Below are 15472 nucleotides of genomic sequence, written 5' to 3'. Positions count from 1 at the left end.
CAGACACATCATACACACCAGGATGTGGTGGTGCTATTGCTCTTTCACTTGGCCATTGGAAATGATGAGACGTCATATTTTCAATCAATGGAAATGCTTCATCAAGGGTTTTATTCATGACTCCTCCTTTAGAAGCAGAATCAACAAAAGCTCTGGTCTGAGTGGACAATCCTTTGTCAAAGGTTTGTAACACCAACCATCTTTATAAACCATGATGAGGACACATTTGCTTAAAGAGTTGAATCTTTGCCATGCATCATACAAACTTTCTCCATCATATTGATTAAACCTTGTTAACTTGTCCCTGTATTCAGCGGCTTTTGTGGGTTAAAAGCATCTCTTAAGAAATGTCTGCAATAAAGTCTCCCAAGTATCCTTCAGATGTTCAGGCAATGAGTGAAGCCATACTCTTGCTCCATCTCTCAAGGAAAATGGGAATAGTGATAATCTGATAGCACTCAGTGAAACTCCATTTTGCTTGAGGATGTTACAATACTCCAAGAAAGTCCTTATATGCTCATGTGGGTCTTCTAAAGCTGTTCCACCAAATCTGGACTCTTGTACCATGTTAATCAGGGTAGGCTTCAATCCAGAATTGTTCGCCTGAATAATTGGTTTCACCATTTCTCCTGGTATCCCATGATCTCTTGGGATTGACAAGTCCTTGAGCAAAGGTACTGGATTAGGCGTCTTTTCTTCTTCTTGATCTTGCAAAGTTTCGGTAACTTGAAGCCCTGTTTGATTCTCTCTTCTTCTTCGCAATAAAGTCCTTTCAATTTCTAGATCAAATGGCTCTAGTGAACTTTCTTCAGATTGTAACATAAGGCAATTTCCTGTAAAGTTCCTGAAATTAACACATGCTAGTTTTCTCAAAACTGCAGCCAATGTTAGGAAATGATTAGATGCCAACAATACTACGGAATCGACCTAAAATAAATACTGATCCGCTTCTACTAATGTGATGATGAAATTTAGATCCCCGGCAACGGCGCCAAAATTGATCAGATGTAATATAGCAGGGTTTTTGCGCCCAAACTATGGATGTCGCGTTCTCCACAGGGATCAAGAACTTCAAAGCACACATTTGAAGCATTCAGAACAACTGAACACATGAATCAAACTGTAATGACAACACGCAGCCACTGGAACAAGGTAAAACAAAATAATATGCAACAAAGGTAAAGGGTTCAGTAATAGGACAGTCTCTTTTTAGTGATTTTCTTGTAATCAATCAAACAAGTAACTCATGGAAGATAGTTCAGACATCACACACAACTCATGCAACCAATTAAAGTGATAACAGCTCACAGGAGAATAACTACTAACTTAATATCCAGCAAATGATCACAACAATTCAGCAAGGATACATGAGGGTTCAGCAAAGGTGCACAGGTAACAAAGTAAATTTCAGACCCAATATTGCATATATTCAGAGAATAGGAACAAGAGAAGAGAGAGGTTCAGGGCCTATGGGTCTTGATGATCTTCGATTCGAAGCTGTAGATGCTGGAGGCAAAGAAGAGTAGCAGCAGAGGATCCTTGGGGTAGAACTGCAGCGTGGTGAAGAAGTATTGGTGAAGATCAGCAGCGGAGGACCCGACCTTGAGAAGGAATTGAGGTGGCCTTCGCAGGAGGTCAACCGACCACCCGGAATAGAGCACCACCAGGAGTCCGGCGTCCAACTGTTGGTGTCAAGGAGATGCCGCAGTGGCGGTCGTCGGAGTTGGAGCAGAGTAGTGTGAACGTCGGTGATGAAGATAAGCAGCAGAGGTTGAAGGTCAGGAAGGAGAGGCCTCGCGATGGATCAGTCATGCCGCAAGCCTCCCGAAACCCTTGATCTGGTTCTCCCTCTCGATCACCTCGATCCCCTGTTTTCTGTGTTGCTGTGGATCTGGTGGTTGGTGAGCACCCTGGAGGGCAGCAAGGAGGAGGAGAGAAAAAGGCAGTCGGCCCTGGTGGTTTTATTTCCATCGACCCCCTCTATTGCTCTGCTCTCTCGTGGCCTCGCGCGTGGGATCAGACATGCGTCTGGCCGGTCACGCTAGACCAGCTCTCACGCGCACAAGCAGACATCTCTTCTTCTCTGTCTGACTAGGTGCGCAAGTCCCTGGTTTTTTTAGCTCGCCCCTTCTAGTTCTATCTTTTCGCACAAGATGATCCCTATCTTGAAGGTTGTAAACACTTTCGATGAAGTTTGGGTGCCTAAACGCACTAGTCTTGCAAGATATGAATAAATGTTGTACAAATATCATAATAGGAATATTTCTATAAGAATGAATATTTTATAAGTAAAAATTGTGGTCATAGGTTTGATTTGTTATGCAAAAAGGCTTGAAATACTATATGAATGAATGTGTTATCAAGGTGAAACTGCAGTTTATTGAAATGGGGTAAGAAAAATGATGAAAGATATAGCAGTAGTGCGGGGATAGAAAATCGTTACAGCTACTTAATAGTAGCGCATTCCGTAAAAGTGTTGCTGATATACACAATAGTAGTAGAGCGGGTATAGACCGCGCTACTACTAGTTGTTAGTTGTAGCACCGTATCAGTAGCGCCGGTCACCGTGCTACTTCTATACCTAAAACCTGCACTACTACTATGGTTTTCCCTAGTAGTGACATGCTCTAGTGCGTATAAATTGGTTGAAAAATCAAATATGTTTCCTTGGGTGCATGCTTAGGTCCCATGCAAGAAATGGGAATGAATTTCAAACACCGGGGCACTGTTGATTGCCGGCAAAATGTTGAGATACTTTGTTTTTAAATTCTAGTAAATCCAAAACTCGTCTGAAATTCATGAAACTTGGCATGCTATCAGTGGTATTTTTCTTGTAAATTTTGAGAGAAGGCGCACTCGAATAACGGCCAACAAAGGCATTTTGAAAAAATAGCTTCCCCTTTACTATCTCAAACATTTGTATAATTCAAATCGTGTGTGTTCTGTTAACCATTCACGTGACGCCATGTGTCTTGGTTGTAATGGTTATAGGAGGAGCCGTGCGGACAGCTGCTTGACTAAACAGGAGGCGTGCGAGCGCAGTTCGGTGCGCAAGCTGACCGAGAGGCGTGCAAGTTGTCATCCAATGTGTAGGCTCATCGGGAAGCGTGCGAGCTATATGCTGTGCAGGCTCACTAGGAAGCAAGCCTTTGACTTTCATGGCTGCCCGCCTTCCTCTCCGTTAATGGCCGGCTCTGCGCACCCCCAGTCGGACTGCCGACTGGCTGGAGGTCGCGGCTGGCCGTCTTGAGGCCTGGAAAGGTTCCTCGACCCGGGCTAGAGCACGCCGAGCCTTGGAATTCATCAAGGCGTGGTATCCGGGGATGGACCAAGACAGGCTGGCCACACTCCGGTTAGAGGCCCATCCGAAGCTGGCAGCCGCGGAAGGCGCCCTCGTCAACCGCGCCGCAGCGATCGCCGGGTACACCGACACCAGCATCTTCGTCCCCGAGCGGGCTGAGGACGGCGAGGAGGCACCGCCGGAGTGGTTTGGGATGAACCCAGACTATGGCGAGGACTCGACGGAGGTGATCGGCTCCAGCATCGAGGAGGAAGGTGAGGCGGAGGACGGAGGCGAGACAGAGGCACCAGAAGATAGAGCGGATGGCCAGCCTCAGCTCGACCGTGCCTCCAGCAACGAGCCGCGTGCGACCGAGCCAACTGCCGCCGGAGGCAATCAAGCCGAGATTGCCCAGCCGGCCGCCCCAACGCTTGACTCCGCCGTCTCCTCTGACCCTCCGAATCCGTCTGCCGCTTCCTAGGCTGCCGCCTTATCTTTATTTTATCTGCTTTAGTAGTCTATGAAGAACTTGTTAATTCGCACAATTCCACCCACGGGGTGTATTTTGAACTTCTGCTTGAAGATTCGGCCAAGGGCCTATGTTATGTAAATATTTATCCGAATTCTATATTTCTTGCTCATTGCTCCTTTGGACTTTTCCTTTGTCGCCTTCCCTTAGTTGCCGTCTTGCCAGTCAGACAGCCGCTCTGCGGACTGCCGCTGGATCAAATGCTTAGCTACTTTTGGGAAGGCAAGTACTTAGCCATTTTTAGAGGTTTTTAGCAAGTTGAATAGAAGGCGTCAAGCCGATTGCTCAATAGTCGTTCGCGAAAAAAGGCTTGAAGCCGGCTTAAGCTATGTTTTATGCTTTGAGTCCTTAGCCATTTTTCATGCGAACGCCCATTCTACCTTAGTCCTGCCCACCGGACAGTCGCTCTGCGAGCTGCGGCTTCTGACAGGAGATGGCTTAGGCGCCACACACTACATGTCCGGCTGCAGGAAGCGTTTCATAGCGCAAGGCGGCAAGTCCCCGGGCCTACTAGTCGAACCCGGTGCCAAGCGGCATAACAAAGAGTAACATACTCGTAGGCATAATTCTTATCATATAGATAAAAGAGGGCAGTCCCCGAGCTCGTCTCGGGGGGCCCGAAGTCTTGGTACTTTAATACAAAAGGTAGCGTGGTACATACTGCATCAACTGTAAAATCTTTGGAGGAGATTTGCATTCCATGGCCGCTCCATTTCTTTGCCGGAGTCGTCCCTCTTGCGTGCTCGGGGCTTCTGAGCATCAATCAGGTAGTAGGAGTCGTTGCCCAGCACTTTGCTGATGATGAAAGGGCCCTCCCAAGGCGCCGACAGCTTGTGCTGGCCGGCTGTTCGTTGGATCAGTCAAAGCACAAGGTCGCCCTCTTGGAAAGATCTCGGCCTGACCTTCCTATTGTAGTATCGGCGCAGGCTCTGCTGGTAGATGCTGGATCGGCTGAGTGCCAACAGCCGGCCGTCTTCCAGCAGATTGACGCCGTCTTGACGTGCTTCTTCTGCTTCCTCCTCGGTGTACATGGTGACTCGCGGGGAGTCGAACTCTATGTCCGTTGGGATGACGGCTTCAGCATCGTAGACGAGGAAGAAAGGCGTGAAGCCAGTTGACTTGTTTGGAGTCGTGCGTAGACTCCAGAGGACAGCTGGCAACTCATCGAGCCAGTAGCCAGGCGAGCGCTCCAAAGGCTCGACCAGTCGGGGCTTGATGCCGGACAGGATGAGGCCGTTTGCTCGCTCCACCTGGTCGTTTGACTACGGATGGGCAATGGATGCTAAGTCTAGTCGGATGCCCTGTGTCGCGTAGAAAAGGGCCAAGGCGCCTTTGGCAAAATTTGTGCCATTGACGGTGATGATGCTGTGTGGTACGCCGTATTGTGACACCCCAAAATTTTGGCCTTGTTTTATTAAATTAATTTTTTTTCAGGAATTAAAACTTTGGATTTCTGAGCTCCATTTTGATTTTTTTTCATTTCCTTCCCTGTTATGATGAGTTTTTCCCAAAGAGAAAACTTTTCAAATATGTTATTGGACTTGTTTAACCTCTCAAGAAAAACTTTCCTTTTATCAGTATAACTAATTAACTAACTTAATTGCTTGATCTTTACTTTCTTGAAAATAGTTTTTTCAAGGTTAAATGGCCATATTTGAACTACAACCATTTGATAGATTCACTTAAAATTTCCACAAAAATTTGGAGATGTCATGTGATGTTTTTAAATCACTTTTATGCAAAAATATTTCATTCACTAAATATTTTGAGCCCTACTCTCAATTTTTCTTCTCTGGTCCAAAGTGCATTTTGCACTACAACCTATTTGAGTATTCATTTAAAACTTCTACCAAAATTAAGGGAGGTCAGTAGGAGCCTGTTATCCCTCTTTGTGCAAAAAACTAATTATGTTCTTTGAAAAATTTGAGTGAATCAACCTCATTTCCATTCTGGACCAACTTGAGGATTTGTACAGCAACCACCATTTTAGTTGCTCCTATACCCTTAACTATTTCTCCTACTTGTAGTCCCCCATGTTAAACCCTTAAGTCCAGGAGCATGCACCATTTAGATCATTTTTGGTTCATGGAATAATGTCATTTATTTCCTGTCCAGAATTGAAGTTTTGTAAAACTTGCACTAACAAGTTTCTTCTTTTGTCCAACTAACATCGCCACTCTCTCTTTCATCCACAGAGACACTGATATGGAGATTTTAGCCACTCCAAGAAATGCCTAAGTGCCCTTGGCATTTTGTCAAACACCTAGTATGCATGGCCAGTTTTGACATGTTTTTGTCTTTGCATTGTGACCTTGCACCTCTGATCAAACCAGCATGTCCACTAGACTCCCCGTTCCTCCTAACCTAGGTCTGTTAATTGCCAGTCTCAACCAAGCTCTGTAGCATGCTCTGGCATTTTGTCGAGCACACCCAGTGCATGCACTGGACGCGCCCAGAGCGCGCGTATTGCAGCCGTGCGCCCGAGCCGACACGCTGGCCCCCACGGCTTTGGCCCGCTCTGCAGAACCTTGCCGCACACTCCCTTTCTCTCCGCTACACGCCAAGCAGCCCCCGCCGCGCCCGGCAGGCCAAGCGCTAGCCGCCGCCTCCGCCCAACAGCCCTACGCCGATCAGCGCCGCCCAAGCCTCGCCCGCTCGCCACCTGGCCCTTGGAGCAGTGCGAGCTCATCCGCAAGCTTGTCTGCTAGCCCTCGTCGCCGCCACGTCGCCCTAGCTACAGAATGTCGGTTCGCCGGAGAGCTTATCCATGGCCGCCGCGGAACCGCCTCGCCACGCTATAAAAGGGAAGCCCCGAGCGTCTCCAAGCCCTCAGGTAGCCTCATGCCGTCTCACTAGCGCCCCCATCGTCACCAATTGGAAGGGAGCAGGTCTTCTTCAACCTCTCCGGTCAGTTCGGCCACCGCCGCCTCCCGGCTCCATTCGGCGCAACCAGAGCTTCCCCCTCTCCGTTCTCTTCACCAGGAACCATCTCATCCTCCCGTGAACTCGTTCCCCTGCTTGATTTTGATCGGGAGCCATCGCCACCACGAACTCACTTTGTCACCGAAGCTTCCCTTCGCCGCGGAGCTCGCCGCCGGCGATTTACTCCTTCCCCAGCAACCCCTCGACCACCGGGAGAAACGCCCCAGCCGTGCGGATCCATCCCCACCCTCGGGGGCCCGCGAGGAACAGCCAAACGCCGGCGACGATCGCCGGAGCCCCGCTCCGCTCGGGCAGAGGAGGGAGACGACGCACGGCGACTGGTCAAACCTGACCAGTGGGCCCCTGGACCCACTGTCAGCGACCCCGCGCCGTCCACGCTGGAGTAAGTGGAGGCGTCATACCCGTAATACGTCTTCTCTGCGCGAAAGCGTAATCTTGTCAGGACCCCGACTCAATGCCACATCGATCTAGCATGTAACACCTCATATCACTTTGCGGCCTCACGCACGGTATTCCCACGGGTGTCTCCTTACCTTAGCCCGGGACCGTTTGCACCTTTTGGCACACGTATATGACGGTGTCGCTAGCATCCATATGATAAGGAGCCCGGGCTGACATGGCTAGTCGTAAACCCAAAGTGGCACAGACTTACAGGGACAGGCATCCATGACCCAGCATCCGAACGTGTCGGTCATCAGCGAGTGAATCCAGGCTGTAGCACTGGGCTAACAGGACTCCGGTGAACCGGGCTGTAGCAGGCTAACAGGACTCCGGTATTCATCGCGTGACATTTCCCCGAAGGGACAGACACAGGAACGAAGAAGGACACATGCCGGCCAGCCTAAGTGTTCCGGAGCAGTAGCAAGCTACCATGGCTCGGTGAAACACTAGGAGACATTTCCCCGTAAGAGAGGCTACTAAAGATAAACAACTAGATGGTCAGATCCCACACATACCAAGCATTTCAATAGCATACACACAATATGCTCGATATGTGCAAATACAACATGGCATCACAACATGACTCTACGACTCAAGTAATTTATTCATTAGGCTCCGAGGAGCGAGATATTACAAACATGGGTCTCACGACCCAACAATCAGAGCATACAAGTCAAAGCACAAGTGGAAGCTATCATGTCTGAGTACAGACATCTATAAATGAAAAAGGCTGAGAAGCCTGACTATATATCAAATCCTGCCGAGGGCACAAGATCGTAGCTGAGGTAACAAGCTAAACGTCGAAGTCCACGCGAAACTACTAGTGAGACCGAAGTCTCTCTGCAAAAACATAAAATAGGCAAACGTGAGTACAAATGTACCCAGCAAGACTTACATCAGAACTAACTACATATGCATCATTATCAAAAAAGGGGATGGTGGGGTTTAACTGCAGCAAGCCAGCTTTGACTCGGTGGCTATCCTGAACTACGACTGCAATGTAACTCTTTTGAGGTGGCGCACACGAGTCCACATATTCACCATATCAATACACCACTATGGATCCGCTCCCGTCTTCCTACGAGAACGCCATCCATAGCACTCACGCTTATCTTGCGCATTTTAAAGTATCCACTTTCACTTGTCTATGAACTGATATAAGCAACCCAGAAGTCCTTTTCCGCGGACACGGCTATTCGAATAGATGATATTAACCCTGCAGGGGTGTACTTCTTCATACATGTTTCCACCACTTAGCGTCTGCACACGACATGTGCTCGACAGACTTCAAGCGAAAGCCGACGTGGGTGTAGACCACGACCTACCTAAACACCTAAGTCTCTAGTCCAGGTTTATCGCCTATTCGGGTTCCATCCATGAGGAGATCCGGCCGGAGTTTCGCTCACAGCCCCAAACGATGTGAAGAGGGTTCCCGAGATACCAAACGGGCATCCGGTACACCGTGCCACGTACCTACCGCATCACAGCCCACCCCTACGGTCAGCGCTGTCCACGGCCTCCAGTAAGATACAAACACCAGAAATTACTTGCAACTCCTGGACAGAGGACTAGGGTGAATAAAAAGTCGAGCGGGGTCATATTTCAGGGCCCAATGTATGGTAGTAGCTGAATCATGGATCACAAACACAGAACTCAGTTCCTAAGGACGGCTGCAATGAGACAACCCACCATGTACTCCTACATGGCCTCTCACCGCTACCTTTACCAAATCGTGTTCACATACTTAGCTCACACACAGTAGGACATGTTCACACACCTCTAATTCATCCCCGATGAATCAGACCTGACTCAACTCTAAGCAGTAGCAGGCATGACAAACAAACATGAATGAGTAGGCACAACAGGGCTCAAACAACTCCTACTCATGCTAGTGGGTTTCATCTATTTACTGTGGCAATGACAGGTCATGCAAAGGATAAAGGGTTCAGCTACCGCAGCAAGTATCAAATATGTCGTTGTTGTCCTAATGCAGTAAAAGAGAGCAGGAGCGAGAGAGTGGGATTTTATCGGAATGAACAAGGGGGTTTTGCTTGCCTGGCACTTCTGAAGATAACATTGAGTCTTCATCAGTGTCAACGATCACATCATCGGTATCACGTCTATCGAGAGGGGACAAATACCGGCAACACAGAAAGGAACACAATCAATGCAATGCACAATATGATGCATGATCATGACATGGAATAATGAATGTGTTTTGGGCTAATGCAACTAGCAATAGATTAAATGAAGTTGGTTTGAATATAAAATTCAAATTCAAACTCCATATGTGATTATTTAAATGCCCTTTAATTGATTTGTGCTAAACAGCAGCTATAAGTTGTTCTAACATGCATGAAAATGGTACAGATGGATTCCTTGAATTTTTCTGATAATTTTTCATATATAAATTATTTAATTTGAAGTTACGGTTGAATTTCTATGATTTTTAGAAGTTTTGGGCATTTTCTGGAATTTTCTGATTATTTTTAAATCCAGAAAATATTTATTGCGTCAGCCCCACGTCACAGTGACGTCAGCAGGGTCAACTGGGCGGCTCGGGTCAAACCTGACGTGTGGGGTCGACACGTCAGTGACACAGGGGCTAATCCCGCGTTGACCCGGGCTTTGACCCGCTACGGGGCCCACTGTCAGTGGCTGTGGGGGTGTTTAGTGTGGTCATTAGTGCTAATTAGGCGTGCCACATCGGCAGTCGCCGGAGTTTCGCCGGCGGCGACCAAACCCGGGGCGGCAACACGCCGGAGTTGCTCGGGTTTCGCGTACAGACAGCGGTTTGAGCCGCGGTTGATCTCTACGGACGCGTCGTGGTGAGGCGCGTCGTTTGGTAGCAGCGGGAGGTGCTGAGGTGGTCGGAATCAGCAACGGCGGCGAGCGAGGCGGCGGCCGGAGCTCGGGTGGGTGCGGGGTTAGCGCTGCGGCTTGCAAACGAGCTAGTTGCCACGCTAGCGTTACTCCACGGGTCGTTGCGAGTGCAACGGACGCACGCGCGGGGCCATTTGGTCACCGGGGCTTCGCCGGCGACGAGCCCGCGCGGCGACGGCTACGGTAAGCAAGGGGGCGGCGGCTACGGCAAACAAACGAAGGCGGGATTAGGGGGAAGAGGACCGGGGGCTCACCACGGTCACGAAGAGATGCTCGGCGAGGTCGGGGACGGTCCGGAGCCGGCGAATTTGACGAAGATGGCCGGCGGGTCCGAGGTAGAAGACGACGGCGATGGCGGCGATGCAGGCTTCCGGAGGGCTGTGGATCGGTGGGGAGGAAGAGGGGGTCGAGGCGGATCTCCTGGGTACTTCGGGTGGCAGTGAGGAGCACGGTGGCTACGGCGAACGGTGTCGGCGACGACGAGCTCCGCTCGGGCGCGTGCAGGGAGGAAAACATAGGAGGGAACGGGGTCCAGGGGAAGAGAGGGGAGGTGCAGGGGGCGATGGGAAGTGCGTGGCGTGAGGGGGAGGCTCGGGAACGCCTCGGTGGAAGCAGGAGGTGGCCGAGGCGGCATCGGCGCTCGCCACCGAGCTGCTTCAGTGCGAGGGGAGGAAGATGACAAGGGGGAGGAGGTGGGCTGGGCCGGCTACAGGTAAGTGGCCCAGGTACGGGTCTTTCTCTCTCTCTTTTATAATTCTGTTCTGTTTTATCTTTTCTATTTTCTGCAATTTGTTTTTGATTTGATTTAAAATATCAAATCATTTTATAAAATCCTGGAAACAGTTATGGGTGTTTTCTGAATTATTTCAGTGACCCCTAACAATTTTCCAACATTTATTTGAACATTTAAATTATTTATAGTATTTAAATGCCCAAAGTCAAATACAATATGGTTTAATTCAGTGACCAAATATGCCCTGCAAAAATATAAACCATTTTTGGTAGATGCTTCCACCTCAAACCAGAAATGTTGAACATTTTTAGAGGACATTTTGAGTTCAATGAAAAAGGTTTTATTTTGACCCTAGTTGAATTCATTTGGTGTTAGGGCTTAGTCAATCCCCATCTCAGGTTTAAATGAAATTTAAACATGATGTAACACTCTAATGCATGCACTAGGCATTGTCAGAACTAGGGATGTGACAACTCACCCCCACTAAACAAGAATCTCGTCTCGAGATTCAAGCGTAGGGTAAGGTGAAAGGTAAACGCAACTAGTATAATCTTCGCGATCCAGGATGCACTTCAGTTGAACGTTGATTCATTCACCATTATTATCTTGAAGTCTTGCTCTGAGAAATCCTGCCAACATGACCTGGAGAGAAGAAGGAGACTCTAGAAGGGTCGATCTTCTCGAAGATCGAACAACTCACGGAATAAGACATAGGATCATCTCTCGGGCTGAGAGACTAAGCATACCTCTAGAGGGATGGAGTGGAGCAAGTGACGAGGTTCACTAGGTAGACAATAATTCCACACTTAAGAAGGTGGTAAACGATTGTCAACGTAGCGAGGAGTTGGATTGCTATGAAACCACGACGAAACATCCTGGAGGAGGGTGATTCGTAGATTATTAGCTTAAGTGGCAAAAAGAATTACCTTTGATATAGAGATCATTGAGACTCTCTATATCAGCCTAAGGCAAATCACAGCAATCGATTTGCGGGGTCGGTAGAATGGCATACTCGGACTTGGATGATGTGGATTACCTTGTTGAAGACAACGTAATGGATGAGTTTCCTTATCACCGGAGATGGAAGAGACCCGTGGTAGAATGGCACATTGGCGGTGCAAGCTGGGAACAAAATGCAAATGCTGGGAATGATTCTAGTAACTGGGGAAGAACCCAACAATAGAGAGTGAATTCACTGTTTGAGTAGGTCATAGCATTGCCGAGGGAACTGAGAGCATCCCAATTAGAGCCGATGATAACACGTAGCGCTTGTGCGTGCTCTCAAGAACTTGAGCATTTCCACAATCATCAAGGTTTTATCAACAACCGCGTCAAGGGTGCTGACAACACAACATACTACCATGATGGATAGCGATGGACGATGCAGATGCGAAGGAGGATAACACTTTCTCAGATTTCACCTTAGCAAGGCCAATCAAATAAAATCTGGATGATCGACCGAGAGACATTTAGCACTCCGCTTCTAATGTTCTCCTTGATGTGCTAGCGTAATCCACCCATAGATATGGTTTGATATCTAGAACATCAAGTAAAAAGGTCGGACTTCGGAACACAGAAATCCATAGGGGCAACTAGGGAGTAATCCTACGAAATCCCTATGGGGAGGTGGCCAACTTCCTCAAACAAGATACTATAATAATAGGTCTACCGGATGGGTGTGTTGGCCACGACATCCACCTTGCCGGTTATTGAGAGGCCAATATTATAATTCTTGGGAAATGTTCCAACCATCACATCTGCCTGAGATTCAGATCTGGTTGGTGTCAGGATATCCCAGACTCATCAAGTCTAGAAAGAAAAATGAAAGTTTGCAACACAAATCGACGAGATAATGTTGCGGGATTCTCGGGGAGTGAGCTACGATAGTAAGCTCCAAAACATGAGTTGGTTCTGCTACAAACATGTGAACACGTTGTCCCAGACAAGCATGACCACGTGGTAGTCTTACAATAAAACACTACCGAGTTCTGGTTGGGAACCATCACCGTGGATAACGAAGTCCTTGCATAAGTCATATGATTAGCTCTTATGAAGGAACTTCTTCTCCTTGAACAAATCAATCAGTGGCTTGGTGTGGTCGGGACACATATGGAATGAAGGTTGCAAGTCTCCAGACCACAGAATACTTCGCACGTGTGCATGACTGATTTGGGATGATTCCAAGGAAACAAAACAATCTTCCTCGAATTCATGGCGGCAACTTGCATCATATGCACATCAATTAGGGAAAGTCACTACTTTCATTCAAACACATGCTTTATGAACGAAACACGAAGAAATGCTTACACAAGTTTCCAACACTAGGTTGATGTTCAACATGATTCATGGGGGGAAACAAAATGCTACTGATGGGCTCAACAGCAACTCATCGGAATTTCCATATCACTGGACTTCCACCATCATGTGAACACGGTGATAGCATTGGTCAGACCAAAAGATGTAATGGTATATGCTCGAGGGATCAACCACGAGTAAGACAACATTACGAGCGTCGTTGGTACTGATTTGATTGACGATAGCCCACACTCAAATCAAAAGATTGATAAGACAATAGGTCCAGCAACTGATCACAGGGACCAATCGATGAAGATATCATCTGTCTTCAACACACACTACACAAGAATATCTCTTTGGAACGAACTAAGTCAGGCAAGCTTTTATCTTCCAACCCTCCAAGTTGTCGTTTAGCTTAACCAACTAGCTCAGGGATATCTAACACCGATTCTTGGAGAGAAGGGTGGTTTACAGGATAAACCAACTTGATCACGAGCTCAACACAGCGGTCAGGTGACAACCTGGTAATACTTCCGAGAAGATCTTCGGAAAATCACGAACCACCGATATGTTACTAAGCTCGAGAACAATCTTGCTTTTTGGGGCAAGATGATATGATCAAATGAGCGAGGACTTGACAAAATCCTAACTCATCAATCGAAGGGTGCACCAAAATAAGGACTAGGTAGCACAATCAATCTTAGAATGGTGATTCAATAACCAACACACTAAGAATGAAATTATTGTCCTTTAACTACCCAGCAACGAGGTTGCTAGGCGTATTGATTTCACACATCACAATTCATTTGTCGGTATTCCAATTGCATTAACACGAAGACCGAGGAATGACTAATGATGGCAAGAAGTATCACTGTACCAAGAGTTCATAGGATGGTGTGCAATTCCTATAACAATCCCGATATAAAGATGGTAATACTCCAAGGTAGAACAGAACAAAAGCTGGATTAGCAATTTGATCTGCGGAGCACAACTTCTTTGACCCAATCCTGGATATGGGAGAGGTACTGGAGTTTGTTTCTCCTAGTCATTCTGAATGGAATGGCTTGACGGACCACAAGAGTAATAGGCATCGACGAACGAATGCACGCATACTCTTGACTATCAATTGATAGGCGAGGGTCGGAAACAACTAAGATGGGACAACTCAAAAGAACATATGATTTTCTGAGTTGTGGATGCATGGATTAGCATGTCGAACGAAGTTCAACATATTTCTTCCGGATAACCCATGCAGAAGGGTAGAACTGGCAGAGTCACGATTTATGAATGGAGAACTCATCGAGAGCACTCTTGTTGTCATCTTTTGGTTCAGAAGAACTCCTGCCAAGAATGGTTCATGGTAATTGGAAGAAGGATATACCACGGGCCTCGAGGACTATCGCAAAGGTTACTAATATACTAAAGGATCTAGCAACACTATCAACATGATGTAAGTAGGTTGAATATCGGGTTTAAAAACCCAGGAATAGAATACCTACTACTAAGTAGCATCATGGGATGCTTTCGAGAATGATGGCCAGAATCATCACACTGGGAACACAAATCATGGCTAAATTACTAGATGATCCCCTAAGACACCTAGGGTCATAATAATATCTCCAACATATATGTCAAGGTAACAGAGTACCTCAACTTACTGATTAGTGTGGTTAATCTGGCCCAAAGGAACATTGAAACGGGAGGAAGGAATTTGCAAGTGCATCAGACTGTTTAGAGACCTGAGATGACTCGGACAGCGTAACGGCTGTAAATGCTCAAAAAAGATTTGAGACATTCACAAAAATGGTGGCATAACCACTCAAAAGCATAATATCAAGGTTTCGAAATCAACAGTTAACATACAGAGGTAGTTTGAACTGAGGCTTGAATCCAACAATCTTATAAGTCCACTGATTAGTAACACGTGATCCTAATAGAAAGAAGAGATAGCCTAGTTCTTAATCCCCGTAGAAGAGAAGATGATGACTCAGATCAGAAGGCCATGAGGTATAAGGAGTAAAAAGAGCCTTACGTTCCATCCCACAATCAATTCCCTTACATAACTAAAGAATATCTAGACTCAACTTCGACCAGTTTGGCTTGGTAATCCTACAGGCAGTCAAGCTCTGATACCAACGCTGTCAGGACCCCGACTCAATGCCACATCGATCTAGCATGTAACACCTCATATCACTTTGCGGCCTCACGCACGGTATTCCCACGGGTGTCGCCTTACCTTAGCCCGGGACCGTTTGCGCCTTTTGGCACACGTATATGACGGTGTCGCTAGCATCCATATGATAAGGAGCCCGGGCTGACATGGCTAGTCGTAAACCCAAAGTGGCACAGACTTACAGGGACAGGCATT

General features: G+C 47.4%; 1 non-coding gene across 1 annotated transcript; it reads left to right on the top strand.

Moving 5' to 3' along the window:
- The first annotated feature begins 206 nt into the window (after positions 1-206).
- Positions 207-312, top strand: LOC119295977. Its single transcript, XR_005144587.1, has one exon. It is a non-coding gene; the product is annotated as a small nucleolar RNA R71 (small nucleolar RNA).
- Positions 313-15472: the final 15160 nt, after the last annotated feature.

Source organism: Triticum dicoccoides, chromosome 1A (genome assembly GCF_002162155.2).
Source record: "Triticum dicoccoides isolate Atlit2015 ecotype Zavitan chromosome 1A, WEW_v2.0, whole genome shotgun sequence".
Lineage (NCBI taxonomy): Eukaryota > Viridiplantae > Streptophyta > Magnoliopsida > Poales > Poaceae > Triticum > Triticum dicoccoides.
The sequence above is the reverse complement of the archived record's forward strand: the minus strand, read 5'-3'. Positions and strand labels throughout refer to the sequence as shown.